Source organism: Perognathus longimembris, chromosome 22, assembly GCF_023159225.1.
Source record: "Perognathus longimembris pacificus isolate PPM17 chromosome 22, ASM2315922v1, whole genome shotgun sequence".
Classification (NCBI taxonomy): Eukaryota; Metazoa; Chordata; class Mammalia; order Rodentia; family Heteromyidae; genus Perognathus; species Perognathus longimembris.
This window is the reverse complement of record NC_063182.1, coordinates 4,996,033-5,013,902: the sequence shown is the minus strand read 5'-3', so window position 1 is coordinate 5,013,902 and position 17,870 is coordinate 4,996,033.

The following is a 17,870-nucleotide window of genomic DNA, read 5'->3' as shown; positions in this document are numbered from 1 at the left end:
TAAAATATGGATATTGAGTCATTAATCTGGAGTGTATTAATTAAAATTAATTTAATGATTGTTTACCTATTACTCCTTCTCGAATTATTATGAGTCTCAAGGCCTCAGTGTAAATTCAGCTCATGGAAAGGATGGTGTCGTTTCATTGATAAAAACATGCTAGATCAGTAAAATTCTAAGCCAGTCTGGGTTCTGGCGACTCACGCCTGTAATCCCAGCTATGGGGGAGGCAGAGATTGAGAATCAGGGTTCAAAGTCAGCCAGTTGGACTCTCCTGACCGACAATGAACCACCAGAAACCGGAAGCAGAGCTTCCGCTCAAAGTGGTAGAGCCCTTGCCTTGAGCAAAAAGAGCTCAGGGACAGCGCCCAGACCCTGAGTCCGAGCCCCCAGAAGGACAATAAATAAGGAAGTAAGTAGATAAATTCAAAGCTAGGGATTCAATGGGTGAGCCGCAGAAGGGCTATAAACTCTTCGCACTAACAGTGAGAGTGAAGTAGATTCAGCTCAATTGGGAAAGAGCGCTGAGAACATTGGCTACTTATACTAGCATTACTTAACATTCAATGATTTTTCCTTTCTCTCACTGGCACTTGCTATGCAAAATATTTAGCATTGTATTCATAGATTGCATACCTTTCCACAGAGACATTGTTGAATACATATTGCTATTAAGGGTGAGTTGATACAGTGGACTTTAGACTGACCAGTGGCATCAAAGTGAGTAGGCAGCATCATTGATCTTAACATTCTTCTTTCCAACAATTTGAATGTCATACATCGTGTTGTAAATTTTCCTCATGTTTGTGCATTTAAAAATGTGGCCCTCTATTATGTCAATGAAGGGTCGGCACCTGCGGAGCGCAATGGATAACCTTGGGAAAACCACCTTCATGGTTGTGGGGGACCCCTTTCCAGGTAAGTGTGATGGAAACTTCTTTTTTCCTTCTCTCATCAAGATTAGAAAATCCACAGATTTCTCTAACCATGACTATCATCTCCTTTTTCTATATTTGGAGTCCTTCGACTCAATTTAGCATTCAAAACATTGTATTAGAATTTCTCTTCTCAATAGTTAATCACTTTTCATCCTATTTTGTAATAATGTTTACAACACAATATAAGCAATCTTTATTGAAATGATACTCATCTTCTCTATTAACCTTCTATTAAATAACTTACTTAACAAAATATGTTCTTGGCCTCTTTATTTGTGTCCTGGTGTTCCTATTAAAATTTATTCTTGTAGCCCAAATACATTATAACATTTCACTTTAGTTTTTGTAATATTTGACTTTTACAAATTATCTTTAACCACAAAGATACTTCAACATGTCAACATATGAGTGCAATGCCTCTTGGATCAATTTCAACCTTTCCCATCATCTTCCTTCCCATTAATCCCAACCCTACCTATCGCCTCAAGTTACTTGGTTCCATGTATTTGACTTTTAGCATATTTCTTAGCTAATTTCCTTCCTTTATAAATAGTTCTTTTTTTCCCCTCCATTGAGCCTAACCTCCCTCCCTGTCTCTTTATAAGACATTTTTGAGATTCATAGATTTAACCAGGATATGACTAAGTACTGATCTCACTTGAACTTTTTTTTTTTTTGCTATATGCTAAACAACTTTGAACTGCAAATTCTCATCTCTAGGTCTGCGAATGACTTGTAGCCAGTGCTTAACTTTTATTTTGATTTCACATGCTTCTCTCTCATTTTCATCTGTCTTTTGGAACTGGGAGAGTGATTCCATCTTTTCCATTACACAATAATTCAGTCTCTACAGTAGTAATTCTACTCTTTATTGATTAAAATGGAGTTTAAAATTTAATTACAGTAATATTAGTTTCTTCATATTTTTCACTATCTACCCATATCCTTTTCTTTTCCCATATAGTACTATGATCTAATCTTTCTTTGTCTCAGAGGCTGCTTTATTGAATTTTCTTATGAGCACAGGGCAGGTACTATCTGAACTTTATTTCTGTTTTAATATAGTATTTTATTTTTTCCAGATGGAACCTTTTTCTACTTCTTGATAGCAGGGTTATCTGTCCTTGTTGTGAAGAATGTTTGCATAGAGCCTGTGTTGTTGATGCGCTTTTGAACATGAAGGGGTTGAGCTGAGCCTGGTGTTCAGTCTCACACAGGCCGTCTGGCTCTGTGTGGGGCCTCAAAGCCTGACACCCAATGCCTAAGCTGGCTTCAGCGGGAGGGCTGGGAGGTGGGCACCGCTGTAACCCGGGCACTCACGCAGCCAGCTACTCCAGAGTGGAAAGAGAAGCAGCGCTGTGGAAAGCTCCCAGAGAACCGCTTTATCTCTGCGCTGTGTCTTCCCTGTGTTTGGCGAGGCAATGGCAGCAGGGTGACCAAATGATAGCTGAGACCACTGTGGAGGCTCCACTCCTGCCAGGTACTGGCGGCCATGCCTGTCATCCTAGCTACGCAGGAGGCTGAGACCTGAGGATGGCAGTTGGAAGTCCTTCGGAGTAGATAGGCCTACAAGATTCTCCAGTGAAGCCCCTTCAAAGCCAGAAGCGGAGCTGAGGCTCAAGTGGTAGAGCACTAGTCTTGAGCTGAAAAGCTTAGGGACAGTACTCAGACTCTGAGTTCAAGTCCCCCAAGCCAGCAAACACACACACGCGCACACACACGCACACACACGCATGCACGCGCGCACACACACGCACACGTACACAGCTTCCATTCTCTACTTTGTGTGTGCACACCTGCTCTCTTTATAGTGTTTTAGTCTTGTAAGAGCCCCAGTGTTGTGACCTCCCTCCCTTACATAAAAGATATGACATTCACTTTCACCTTTTTCTTTAATGGGTTTGCATTTATCTTAAGCCTCTTCAGAAAGAGCTGCTTAGGTAGCTTGTCATCTGTGGTGGTGAAGCGATTCCTAATTACTCTATTTCTTCTCCTTCCTACCATTGGGAAGGCAAAGGAATCTAGTCAAATCCCTCTTCCTTTGCCTAGGGGAGGTGGGGGGGGGTCTGCCTATTTACTTAATAGACAGTGGTTAAATATAATTGTTGCTGAATTGCTCTCCTATAACTTTAAGTGGACCCACATTTCCTCCCAACAGAAACACGCTTTAAGAAATTTCTAGAAACGAAGCTTTTGTAAAATAACATTTCTGATATTCAGTCTAAAGAGTTCGACAATGACCTTGTTTAGGGCAACCCAATGTTCTCATTCTGCAGCAATACATTTCAGAGAGGTAGCCTTTCCATAGACATTGTTATAGTGTAAAAGTGTGTGCTGTGTTCCTGGTGTATGTGTACCAGTGGCCACTGATCTCTTAAAAGGAAAAGCAGCCCAATGCAAACTTTGGAAGTAGGTGATGCGCACCCAAATACTGTTGTAGGCACTGTCCTTGGCTTCCTTTTGCTGAAGGCTAGCACTCTACCTCTTGCCACAGTGACACTTTCCTGATTTCTGTAGTGCTGAGGAATCGAACCCAGGGCTTCCTGCATACGAGGCAAGCACTCTAAGCCTACATTCCCAGCCCGAAAAGCCACGTTTTAAGAGGTTGAATTGGGAGTCTTTATTGGAAGGCTGGCAAATGCAGGTGGACTCTTGTCACAAAGACCTACAGCCCCTCACACACGTAACACTATGAGAAAACTGAGCAGTGGCAGTAGTATGGCAAAGAAAGAGCAGACCAACAATGCCAACCAACCAGCTGAACTCCAGTAGAGAGCTGAAGTGGGAAGCCATAGGATAACGCGAGGAGAGCCCAGGAGCCATGTGGCATGGTGTAATGGCCCCTGGGCTGGCCTGGGCCTAAATAAGGTCCCAGTCAGGGGGCAGGGTCACAGGCAGCTTGAGAGTTCATGACCCAAGGCTGGCAGGTCCAGTAACCTATTGTCCAAGTCTCTGCCTCCAGGAATTCAGGCACGTCCATCATCTGGGAGTGGAACTTCCCTGCCTTGACCATGAGGATGAAATGGCACCAGTTAAATCCAATTCCCTAGCATCTACCATGTGGTCAAGATGGCGCCGGTTAGACCCAGTCCCCTTATTTCAATATGAAGACTATGCCATTCTCAGAACATGACTCCACTTCCAAGATAATCAGTACACATACACACACACACACACACACACACACACACACACACACACACAGACAAATGCAGCAGGGCTGAAACATGGTAGAGCATTCATTGTGAATAAGCACAAGGCCAAGCGTTACATAAAGAGAAAAAGTCCAGGAGAAAAGCTGTATGTCTTTGGACTTCACCAGCATTACCTGGAAGATGTTGAAGTGTTTTGATGAAAATTTCTGCTTTGCTGGAGGGAGGGCTGAGAGCAAAGAGGGTAGATCAATAAGAAAGAGATTTCAGTCTCCCTGAAGTGCCCTGGTGATTAGAGGAAATGGCTGATCAGTTCTTTTTTACAATCTGAAAAGAAACCTTCTGTGAGATCAATGGCTGCCTGGCCGAGCCCTTCAACTGGAGTTCAAAGATCTGTATCTTCTTTTTACAATTTGGTACCTACATCACTGGTAGGGAGGTGTAGAACAGTCCTATATTCTACAGGAAGTGCCCATTCCGGGTAAAGGTATTACGCTATTCTACACAGGATTGTAGTATGCCAGAGAAAGCTTGCTGTTAATTTGTCTTACACAAAAACAAATTCTGTCTGTGTTTTCATCATCTAGACAGCTTAATAGGTTTGTTTTATGGGAAAGTCTTAAATCTATCCCATCTCATTTGCAAAACCCAGTAGGAAGAGGGGAAAGACGTAAGATAGAATTACCCTGGCAGCGAAGTGTGGAATCACCCTAGTTTGTGGGCCACGTTGGGATGTCCCAACAGCTAAGATAAAAATCAAGAAGAGAACAGTTTTCTGATGAGGGCCACGTGGAGAGGGCTGAAAGAGAGCACGCAGAAAATGCTTCCAGCCATGTGCGAGCCGGAGCAGAGCTGGGGCTCTGCAAGCTAGGCTTGGCTGAAAGGCAAGGGCCGGGCAGCTGCCGTCTGAAGACTCACACCTTTTAAACGGGAACATCTCTTTATGGGTTCTTGGAAATTCTGGATCCCCGTGGTCTGGCGTGGCTACAGAACTGCGTCGTCATGTAAACAGGCCGTGCTGGGCTGGAGAGCTTTTCTTCTAAGCAATTCAAATAGACTCTAAGATATTTATTAGGACTTTGAGGGTCATATAAATAACAGCTCATTTCCCCCCTCTGGGTTTAGAATTCATTGAGAAATAGATCCCTGGAAATGAGATGGCTAAAGATCCAAGGGCTACGTTTACTGACGGAGGGGAGTTAGAGCAGCTTGGAACCAGCTGTAGCCCATCGCCCCAGCTCCCTGAGCTGCACAGGAGGAGAAGAGGGAGAAGAGGAAGAGGAAGGAAGCAGGAAGAGAGAGGTCCATGTATTTCTCCCATTCTTCCCCTGTTTAAATCAGTGTCTCTATTTACAGAGTAATTAAGGTTCACATTGTCCTAGACAGTATAAGAGATGTGTTCATTTTGACACACATCCTGGGGTTGAGGTTGGTTAAACATACATACATACACATACATACACAGATACATACATACATACACACATATATACATCACACTTCACATAAACTTGATATATATATATATATATATATATATCACAACTTTAAGGACATTCAAATCTGATCACTGGAAGTTTACAAAATTAATAGTTTTGGAGCCAGTACAACCCTTTCATTGGTAGCTGCAACATCAAGCACCTTGTAAGACCAACTTACTCAGAGTCAGGTAACTGTAGAACTGGAACCAATAGCCAGGGCTTTTCAATGGCCAAGTCTTCCTTTCAAAGACTTGTATTTGCTTCAGTGCTGGGATCTTACCACCAAACATTGTAGTTGGGCTGCTGGCACTTACCATGTGACCCACCCTGTTCCAAAGATGCTCATTGTTTCATTTAATCCTTACAACCACAGTGCAGTTAGTAATGTTGTCATTCCTATTTCGCAGAAGAGAAAACTGATGCTCGAAATGGAATTTGTCTCAGGGATTTCAGCAGGTAGGCTATAGATAAGGACCCAACCACAAACTCTTTCTTTACAAAGTTTGGGATCTCATTACTAGAGAAGATTTCATCCCATTTCAATCCAGTTCTACTGTACAGGGACAGAGATTTAGAACCCAAAGAACAGAGCATGTGACCGGCTCACGTGCTGTAGCTCATCCTGCCCCAGGACTCTTCCTGATGGCGAGTATGTTGAGTACCATCCAGAAAAGAATGATCATTCAATAACTTACTATTAGCATATGGAGTTGCGTATGATAAGATCTCAAAAAGTCAAATAATAGAGCGTCTATCCTCCTGATATAATGCCGAACACCAGACACTTTAGTGGTTCAATTAACACATTGTACCTTCACCAAATGAGATGATTTTCAATTAAAAACTTATTAGCTGAACATAAAAATAATAATAAGGACCAACTTCCAAACTGTAACATTCTTTAATTAAGTGAAGAATTCTTTGGAATCAAAGGCTATGTAAAGTTGTTGTTTTTTTTTAAAAAGAAATTCTTCATAATGAACTATTAGTCCTAGCGAGTTCCAATTACTTGCAGGAAGGAGGTGATCCTTAAATTATTAAAAGTAGTCGATATATAGAATGTCTTTACTAAAGATTACAGCAGAGAAAAGAGTGAAGTTTTCCAAAATTCTTGTTCTATCTTTGCAGAGTTAATGAGATGCACAGTATAATTAATTACATTGGGACACACTGTCAGATATGTTGGCCCTCTCCTCATTCTCTTCCCTTATACATACACAGGAAGCTTAGGGAGGGATAAAAAGGTTATCTGCAGATAGTTTTCTGGAAGGAAACATGGTGAAGATAGAAGATCCTGAGTCACTGACTGTTGATCTAACATGTTTTCTGATGGCCTTTGAGGAGGAAACATGTCCACTTGCAAAAAGAAAGTTGGACTGGAAAACACATACTCTGTAATGCTGTGATTCTGGTAATCTGGCCTAGTCAAGTCTTGGGTTTTGAGAAGTACTGGCCCTCTTCTGAGTGGGGTATGAAACAAAGCATAGTGAAGATCCTGAAAGGAATGGGAAGAGGAGGGAAAACGGGAGAAATATCGAGTCATCTCAACATACTTCGCCATGGCATCTTAGAGCAGGTAGTTAATTCTTTGCCTTTGACTACACAGCACCAAATCATCATTCAAGCTTGTCATTTCTGCTGAAAACACAGCCAGTTCTATGAAGGAGAAAGCAATCACTGAGAAGCAGATGAAGTCATATCGACTCTCCTGATGTACCTTACCAATTCACCTTCCTCACGTTGACTTTATTTCTCGGATAAGTAAGAAGATGGTCTTGCTTGCCAGAACACTGGATATCCATGTAGTTCCTTTGCTTTATTTATGAAGTTGCTTCAGATAAATTGAGTTGGGAATGTGGGAATCTGTGTGGAACACGGCAAAGAAAACTTGGGATCGAAAAGCCATCATCAGTATTCATGTGGTGGAAATGTTGCAAATGAACTAAGTTTGATTTCTTCTGGGTTCCCGGAGTAACTATTTCCATTTCCCTCACTTCTGAGTAATGAGGCTCATATTTTTTGACTATGCACTATACCTACAATGTTCTCTTTTATAATTTATTTCACACTACTTGGCTATGGTAATTCCTTTCTATATTAGAGAGGTCTGAAAAAGAAAGAAAGAAATGAAAATCCTTTGGACCAAATTCTACGTTGTTGAATGAACTCATATATTACAGATACCTGGGTCATAGCCTCAACTATTATGTGACCTGCTATGTGACTCAGTGTATTCACTTATCTCTGGGCCTTTATTGTGAAGAAAAGGTGGAAACTAGATTGATCCTTCAGAAATTTTAAAGCTATTAAATTTTGAGATGCAAAGAATTGTGAGGTAGGCCAGTATCCATGTACTAGACATGTTAAAATGTGATTGATACATAAATAAATAAACAAGTACAGTAACTTCTCCCTGGAGTTCTTTTCACAAAGATCTCTGATTCAATTTTGCCACTCAAATTGAAAAGATACAAGCCAGCCAACAAATCATAAGAGATAATATATAATTATTTTAATTTTAATTTTCTATATATGCACATTCATTTATCTACATTTTTTTTGCCAGTCCTGGGCCTTGAACTCAGGGCTTGGGCACTGTCCCTGGCTTCCTTTTGCTCAAGGCTAGCACTCTACCACTTGAGCCACAGCGCCACTTCTGGCTTTTTCTATATATGTGGTGCTGAGGAATCGAACCCAGGGCTTCATGCATGCAAGGCAAGCACTCTTGCCACTAGGCCATATTCCCAGCCCTCATTTACATTTTTTAAAGGGATAAAGTCTTTTCTTTGATTTGGGCTTGTCTCATTGGAGACACTCATTAGAAATTGTGATTTCCCTGTTTTGATTTGATGAATAGGGAGCATAAAAGAAACAGTAATCTAACTTACAAAAATTCTCCCAGAGCTTTATTACTTTTTTCTATCATTTGACAGTTTCCTTACCCACATAGTTAACTTATGACACTTTTCACTTGCTTACCTTTATTGAAGATTCTCAGCATTCAACTCAGTTACACAAGAATAAGTATCACTTTTACCTTTTTATTTCATTGGTTTAGTTAATATTTTTAATGAGTGTTATGCGATTGCTAGGACATGTAAGTATCATAAACATGTAAAAACAAACGCTACCAACTTTGGTAGTCCTGGAGTCAGGCATGCTATAGGACAGCACCCAGTAACTGAAAAGGCAGTTAGGGCTGGGGAATAAGTAGCTCAGCAGTAGCACAATAGCCCAGCAGGCCCGAGACACTGGGCTCAAGCCTCAGTATTGAAAAATAAGTGGATGCGTGGATCAGTTGCTAGATAGGTGATAGATGGATGGATGGGTGGGTAGGTAGACAGATGAACAGACAGACCGATAGATTAATTTTGTGGAGGCTGACTAATCAGACGAATTGAGTATTTTCTCAGTTCTAGTTGACTGTAGATAAAACCAATTTTAATTTGTAAAAAAAAAATCCTTCTTTCGGAACACAAGCTAGTTTACTGGAAAAAAATTGAGATGACACTCCAAATGGAAGGGAAAGCCAAATAACGATTTCTCAGAAAAGGGGACCTAAGGACACAGTGGTTATCCTGGTAGCAGACATTACTACTGGTCAGCGTGTTTACGGTGTCACCCCTGGATCACTCGGCTCTGTCTTTTCATCTTTGTGCTGCTCTGGTAGAGATTTACATCTCTGGGAGCGGTACCCAAGGGTGGCCTGCAGTTCCCGGGCACTCTCTGCAGCCCAGAAACAGCCTTTTGTGGGAGATGACCTCCCTGGCATGACAGGTACCGAGGGAGGTAGCTCTCTGCAGGGCCTGGAGGGAAGACACGGCAGGATGGGGCCTCTGTCTGGAAGTGTGTTAGTCAGCTTTCTTCTTAGAAATGGAGCCAAAAGGATACAGACAGAGATGGAAAGAAAGAGATTTAGGAAGGAAATGGATCACTTGACTGTGGAGGTTGAGAAGTCCCAGGCTTTATTCTCTAGATCCTGGGAAAGGCAGAGACATAGTCTAAACCTGAAGTCCTGAGAACCACGAAAGTCCATATCCAAGGGGAGGAGAAACTAGGTGCCCAGACTCGCAGAGATCAAAGGCACCCCTCTGTTTCTGTGTTCTAGCCATATCCTTAAGTTACAAAGCAGATACAGCTACTTAATTGGAGTATCACAACTCTGTGACATCCAGAAGCAGCCCTTGTTCTTATTTGGGGAATTGAAGGCATGTAGAAGCAATTGTCCTGTTAATATCACACAGACTATATTGCTGTAATATATAATTTTATGATACGTAATTTATATATTACATTACATGTAGTATACAAATACAATCGAGTATTATTCAGTGATAAAGGAGAATGGATTTATGTCACTTGTTGGAAAACGTATGAGCTGGAGATCATGGTGTTAAGTTAAAGGAAGGCAAATATTGCACTTTCTTTCATATGTGGAATCTAGGCCAGAAAGGAAAGAAGAAAAGGAGGGAGAGAGAGAGAAGGATGAGAAAGGAAGAGAAAGAAGTCGGGAGGGAGGGAAGACCAGAGAGAGGGAGGAAGAAAAGTTGGGGAAAATCGGTAGAAGGGGGAAAGGAGAATGTGATTAGAATAATGTACATGCACGAATTAAAATAGAACAATAGAATCTGTTAAAATTGTTCGAAGGAAGAACGAGAGATAAGAAAGCATAGAGTAAGCAAATCTGATTAGAGTACCCTTTGCCTGTACGTATTATAGTGTAATATATCAATTGCATGATATATAAGTATATATCATAGTAATATAATGTACTATATTATAATGTAATAATTATATAGCATGATAAGAAATATGAAATATATGTATATATGCATACTATTTATTTGCTGATGAGCATCTAGGCTAATTCCATAGTTTGGCTTTTGTGAATATATAGTATATGGATATTATAAACTGCTATTGCATGCATATTCACATTCCTTCAGATATGTGCAGATATGATAGCAGGATCATATGGTAAAATGTTGAAATGTAAGCTGTTACTGCAATGTTTAGTATCTTGCCAGCTATTAGATTACATTTTTTATCTCATGTTGCTCTTCGATTCTTTTTATAAACATATTCAAAGAAATAAAAAATACTCCACGAGTTGCTTTTTTTCTTTCCTTCGAGAAAGGATTCTGCTAACTTTGCCCAGATTGGCTTTAAATCTGTGATTCTCTTGCCTCCAAAGTGTGGGATTATAGACATATATGCCTAACCATGAGTTTTGTTTTCTTTACACAGTTCGTCTACTGAATGCTAAGTCCTTTGTACAACTACTTAAAGACAATAAAAACATAATTAAAAATGTTTCTTCCACTCCTGTGGCCACGATGACACGCCACTTTGGTTTATTCTTGCTTTTTTTTTTCCAATTGTTCAGCTTGGTTTGCCTCTTTGCAGTATGTGAATGAGATTCTGAAGATTTGGTTTCCCGGAGTGTTTTAAGGGTAGGAAAAGCTTTTGGTTTCCTTCGGAAGACTTTTCTGAGGCCTCCACTGAGAATCTTAGGCCCTTTCAATGCATGGGTAGCGTGAGACACCCCACAGAACTTAAGACTTCACTCCAGAGCAGTAGTGTGTGTGTGTGTGTGTGTGTGTGTGTGTGTGTGTGTGTGTGTACACAGAAGGGCACAGAGACAGTCCGAATAAAGGTTACTTTTGTGTACCTGGCAGGACGGGAGCTCAAATTGACATATAATTCTGTCATAAGACAGAAATGTATTACCTGTGCACTTGAGTTTATGGACTGCGAGATTTATCTTTGAGACAAGTGGACTTTTTCCAGTAAGTGATAGAGAGCCAAATATTGACTTTAGCATAGTCGTTGGCTGCAGCGTGAAAGGTGAGCTGGGGGTGGGAGAGCACCAGCAGGAAGGCCAGGCAGGAGCTGGGTGTGGCGTCAACAGAGCTTTCTTGGAAGAGGAAGCTGGGTAACCTTCCACGTCTGTTTACCCATCTCACTGGGACATGCAGCTAGACTTACTCCCCGGCATTCTTGGCTGAATGTAGAAGCGCCCGGCCTCCGACTCCAGGCCAGGGGGCTGGGGGCAAAAGTGAGCACATTCACTGCTTCTTTCCAGCCTCCATATGGGGTCCTGTCTTCCTCAGCCCCCCAGCTAGGTGCTGAGACCAGGAGGCTTGGAAACCTGGTGTCGATTGCGGAGACTTTGTGCGCCTGGGGCCCGAATGGCTGGGGCCAGTAGATGTGAGCATACCCCCGTGCCGGCGTGAGCAAGCATTGCATTTCTATCCTATCAATGCACCAACAGCCCCCCACCCAAAGAACCCTAGAAAAGAGGGAAGCCTTTCCCTACCCATGTTCCAGCCCCCCTTCTACTCCTCCTTCAGCTGAGTCATCTGTCACATGGAAGAGGATTTTGACTTACAGTCAAGGACAAGCTTAGCCTTCCACCTGTTCTCTTTTCTGTCATGCGGCGTATGGCTTTGGAAACACTTATCACAACGGCAATTATAATCATAGGTGAGTACCTCTGTGATTGTCATTCTCATCAGATAGAGAAAAGCAAGGGCTGTGTGTGTCTTTATTTCTGCATGACACAGAGCTGTAGGGAGTACTCGCCAGGTGTCGGCAAGTACAGTGATGGATATAGGTAGTTCCTTATTCTGAGGGAGCACCAACGTAGTCTAGTCGGAAGGCTCAGCTGCTTCTTGGTCTGCATTTCTTCTTCATTCTTCTCCTTTTCCTATTATTATCTCTCTGGATTTTGATCAGTTTATTCAGTTATAGCGATTCCATAAAATTCAATGTTCCCAAGCACAACATCACTTACTTGTAAATTTCCTCATTGGAGAGAGCTCTGACTACATTATTGAGCCCCAGATCACCTCTGTCTCTTTGTCTCTGTTTCTAGTTCTGTCTCTCTTTTATCTCCATCACTCTTCATCTATCATGTATGCATTACATACATATGTCTGTCTGTCTGTCTGTCTGTCTGTATCTACCTACTTACCTGTCTCTAACCCCCTATCTCTCTCATACCTGTCTTCATCTATCATCTCTACCCTTCTCTATCATCTCAATGTACATCTATATTTATCTCTCTGTACCTTTCCATCTATTTATTCATCTCCACCTATCCATTTGTCTATTTACCTATCTATCCACATATAAATAACTATTTTAGTATATCTCTCAATATCTATAGATACAAATAGATACAGCTGTGCCATTTCTGTGCTTAGCAGTCATATAACTCAAAAGAAGATCAAGTCTACTAATTTTGATGAACATACCTCCGAAGGCATGGGAGATCAACGTTATAGAGTCAAGTTTTCTTCCAGCATTCAGAGACTCCTCATGTCAAACATTCCTCCACCCCAGCACTGTCTGTGTCCAGTACCATAGAACACTGGTCACATCTAATGAGAGAATACAAAGCACCATGAAGGCCCTACCAGAGCCTCCAGAGAGGTAGGGGAAGGTAGAGGAAGTGGACGAAGAAGCTTGCTCAGTCAGTGGGCAGATGAAGGCCATCTTTAACACTTGACTTTTTGTTTTGCCACAGGGTAAATTGGTTCCTGTCTACCTTTCCAAATTGCCCACTTCCGTTTTCTCTCACCCTTTCTCATACTATCCTCATGCCACTGCTAAACACCCAACAGCTCCTGCAGACTCCAGTCTGTCTCGATATCCGGTGGGTCCCCTCCTGGTGTGGGCTTTCGTGTGCTTCTGTCCAGAACCTTCCGCGAGCAGCTTCCTTTCCCCTTCCACTGCAGGGTCAATTGCTATCTCTTCAGACAGGTATCTGACATTGAAAGCTCTATTTTATTTCGGGATTTTACTTCCCGTCTCTCTGTCTGGAATGCAAGGCCGACGAGGCCCCATGTTGTTCTTTATGGTAGCCCTCGTTCTAGCAATAGGCATTTATATTCATGAGATATTCAGGAAACACTATTGATCAAATGAACTACAATCACTTGGTTAGGAAGTGGTCAGTAAACGTATAGGCCCAACAATTCTGGAAAAAGTAGGGAAGCTATTTGGTTTGCCGTGACAAGTGAAAAGAAATTGTTGATGGATTTTTAACTTTGTAGTTTGATGATCACCTCACCAAATAACACCAAAAAATGCATCCTCATTTAAATGGGTGACGTAAGTCAGCCTCTGCGGGCACAATTACTGTCACAGACATGGCAAATAAACCTGCTCTGACCCCTGGCAGCCTGTCTCCTTTAATTGGTGGAAATAACAATTGCCCTTCTGGTTTCATCTGGAAGCTGAGTGTGTAGAGAAAGCCTAAATTTACTTTTAGCCTTGGCATAAATTCATCTGTTTGCCATTTGCTTGGTGCAATTGAAAGCCCCATTCACATTGCCAGCCTGCCTGGTAATGATGTATCATACTTGCTGTTCCCGATATTGTCAGGTCTATGTCCCCAGCACAAACACCACTTCTGCGGAAGTCAATAATTGGCCAGCTGATTGGCCTAGAAGGTCAGCATATATTATAGAGGAGAGAGTTTGGGCTGATGAGAAATCTCGAACACTGATAGTGACTTGAACGTGAATTATCGTTTAAAACAGAACACAAGCCTGGCCTCTTTCTGTCCTATGATTTATTATTCCGTGAGGATACATACAATCAGAACAAGGATTGCATCAGCTCTGCTGGAATGGCGGGCTTGTGCTTCCCGTTCTTGTCTCCCTACCTGTTCCTGTCCTGTATCAGGAACCACATGAAAACACAGAGGCTGTGTGGCAAGACAGGAAAGGCAGCCAACAAAGGCTAAGGCTGAGCCAGGAAGGTCTATGCAGGTAGAGGAGCTGGGTTGGAATCCAGGCCTATAATTACAGGATGTAGGAGTCACGAGAGGTTTCTTCATCTCCCCCAGCCTCAGTTTCATTGATCAGAAAATTAAAAAAAGACAGTACTGTGATGAGGATTAAATAAAAAAAAAAAACAAGTTTAACCCTTTCAAGTTGAAAACTGCTGTGGAGAACCAGTGACTAATTGCATTTATACGGAGTCCCCATCATTCCAAAATGGAGTTTGGGAAAATGTAGAAACTCTTGGGCACTACAGTCCTGTGAGACCTTTTTAAAGGGTCTTAAATATTGGTAAGACAATGGTCACCACTGTGTGTGGGGGGAGACATAAACACTTGAGTTTATTTATTCATTTTTTTAATGTCTACACTAGGGCTTGAATTCAGGGCCCTGTGGTCTTGCTCGATTGTTTTGCTCAGGGCTGGCATATTACCACTTGGACCACACTTCTGGCCTATTGTTGGTTAACTGGAGATGAAATCCTCATGTACTCTTTTGCCTGGGTTGGCTTCAAACTCGGATCCTCAGAATTACAGGTATAAGCTACGGTCTCCAGGTAAAGACCTCAGTTTGTGGTCTGCCTCCACCGCTTGCTAACTCTGTGGCGTGGGGCAGGATTCTAGAATGTTCTGCCCTTCTCTCCTCACGAGTGAAACAGGAATCCCGAGAAGTTCCTGTCAGAGTGATGCGAGAGATGAATGGGATTGTCTGCAGAAGGAAATCACTGGTTGGGAGTTCTGAGCTTCGCCCTCTAAATGCAAATCCCCGGTCCACCGCACCCTGCGAGTCCAGGCTGTACTCCACAGCTCGGGAACGGTGCTCCCCCCGCCCCCCCCCGCCCCAGGGCTCTATCCTGGTGGGGAAAAAAAATCACTCCTAAAGGAAAATTAATTGTTAGCGTAAGTAACAAAAGGAATAGAACTAAAATGCTCTGGGAAATTCTTACTTCAGAAAACATTTTTTTTTTAAATAAAAAAGGAGGGCTGGGGATATAGCTTAGTGGCAAGAGTGCCTGCCTCGGATACACGAGGCCCTAGGTTCGATTCCCCAGCACCACATATACAGAAAACGGCCAGAAGGGGCGCTGTGGCTCAGGTGGCAGAGTGCTAGCCTTGAGCAGGAAGAAGCCAGGGACAGTGCTCAGGCCCTGAGTCCAAGGCCCAGGACTGGCCACAAAAAATAAATAAATAAAAAAGGAGTTTTATGACCTTGCCTAGACTTTTCTGTACAAAATCACCAAGTCAGAAATGACCTGAATATTGTGGAGGAAATGAGATGCTCACCAATAGGGGGTTTCCCAAAGAACTGGGGTGATTTCTACTGAAGTTCAGGCTCCAGACCTGTTACAGAGGCTACGTTGTGCCCCTCCCTCCCTATACCTATCGAGCTGAAAGCAAGTTGAATCCTGCCGCCATAATCAACCCAGCACATGTTAAACCAAGCACAAGCCGCCATTGTGCTATTTCCCAAGCAGATCATTCGGTGTCATCTGTGTGGCCTTTGCAGTTGCCAGATGTTGAATAGAAGAGTAACACTTTGGCGCCATGTCCCATTTCAGCAGGGTTAACACGATCACCATCCCCTAAGTACACATCTGTGCAGACAGCTCAGACCTCGTTTTCTTAAGGATGTCAGGCAGCTATTAAATTTTCACTCTTCAATCAGCCCCACGTCTCTTTCCCCGAGGACTGCAGTAGAAGGTTTTCTCCCTTCCCCGTGAATTGTGCTGGGTCCATTATTAAATTTTCTGCTGGCGAAGGAGGAAATCAAGGAGACCTGAGGTGATTGCAAAAGTACTTATTCCCCCTTCTTTCCAAAAGGGCCTAGGGGACTGGGAGGTAAGAGGGAGTATAACTAGATTATGTTAAGGTCCTGTTTTATTTGAAGGAAAGGAGTCATCTCTATAGAATTAGACATATCTGAACAAATTCAAGGTACGATCATTCTGGTAATTAGGAAGGTAGTTTCATCAGCCGCAGTGAAAATACTAGCTGAGATCCTCGGGAGCCAGAGTTTGGAAGAGAAAGCACAGGGACTCGAGCTCAAAGGCGGAAGTCGAAGAAGTCCCTGGAAGCAATGGCTGCTCTGCGTGCTGTTTGGCAGGAACGGAAGCAAGAGTTCCTGCAGGGCTGTGATTTCCTTGCAATCACTCTACCCCGTGCAACTCAACAACATGATTTGACACAGTTGCTCCCTTGAATATTGCTGAGATTGGCCCACCATGCCGGGATCTTATTACGAAGCTCCAGGCATTGAATAGATGGGTCACTTAGCACGCCCCAATTTGCTTAGCCTTTCTCATATCCCTGAGAGGAGCACCATCACTACCCACTTTACAGAAGGGTGGGAGGTAGCTTGCCTTCTGGAGAGAAGCAAGTGCTGGTGGCGCTAGAACACAGATTAGGCCTGGCAGATGGGAGGTCTGTGCTCTTGACATTGTGCTGCACGGTCTCATGAAAGCTCTCATTCTGGAAGGCCTGGCCTGAGTGCTCTCTCCCACAAGACGTAAATACCTGTCAGACAAGTCTCATCCCTTTAAATAATTGAGGCGTTACCATCTGACATTTGGATCTTTTCTCCCCCCACAGCATCTGGGCTGTACGTAGACACCTACTTGTCTTTTCAATGCTTTATCTTAACCAGTTTAATACTTTACCAGATATATTTGTTTATTCATTCATTCATTGTCCATCCATCCATCCATCTTTCCATTTGACTGTTGACACTTGGATCGATCCACATCACTTGGTCAATACATATTGACTGAAGGCACTGAGTTAGGTGCTGGGGATAAATGGTAAACTAAATGGCTGGGATTCCTCATCCTATTTAGTTTACAGTAAAGCAGAGAAGACAGAAATTAATGAGATGTTGCCAATGATGGCTGAGAACTTCTTCACCTGAATAAACTATGTGGCCATACTGTATCTGAGGCAAAAAGAAAAAAAAAAGAAATTAATGAGATGGTCACCCAAATGCATAGCTCTGCACTGTGATGAGCCCCACAGAGAATAGCTAGAAGTTGTGAGGGCCACGGGAACAAGGGTTTGAGACAGAAGCCAGGAGAGCAGAGGGAACAGTGCGTGATGGATGCAGAGCTGCAGACAGGATAGTATGGAGGCCTCCGATTGTACTCCTAAGAGCGCCCAGACATTGCTATCTTTTGCTTCCTTAGCTAGGAGGGCAGACGCTGTGTGGGGAGAATCTTGTTGTCTTCCTGGGGAGGGTTTGGACAAGGATGGAGACAGATGAGTTCAAGAAGAGAAGTGGCTAATTCTGTTTCCAATCCAGTTTATAGGTACAAAAGCCACCCAGGTGTATGTAAGAAAAACCTATTCTTGAAGTTGATCTCTACACTGAGGTGATTGGTCAGTTGTCCTCAAGTTCCTAAGAGACCTTTCTTTTGTTCCTAGGTCCAAGGCCTGGACTCGAACTCGGTACCTGTGGCTGCATTTGCTCCTTGGCTAGCGCTCTACCAACTAAGCCGTGCCTCCAATCCCCCTAAAC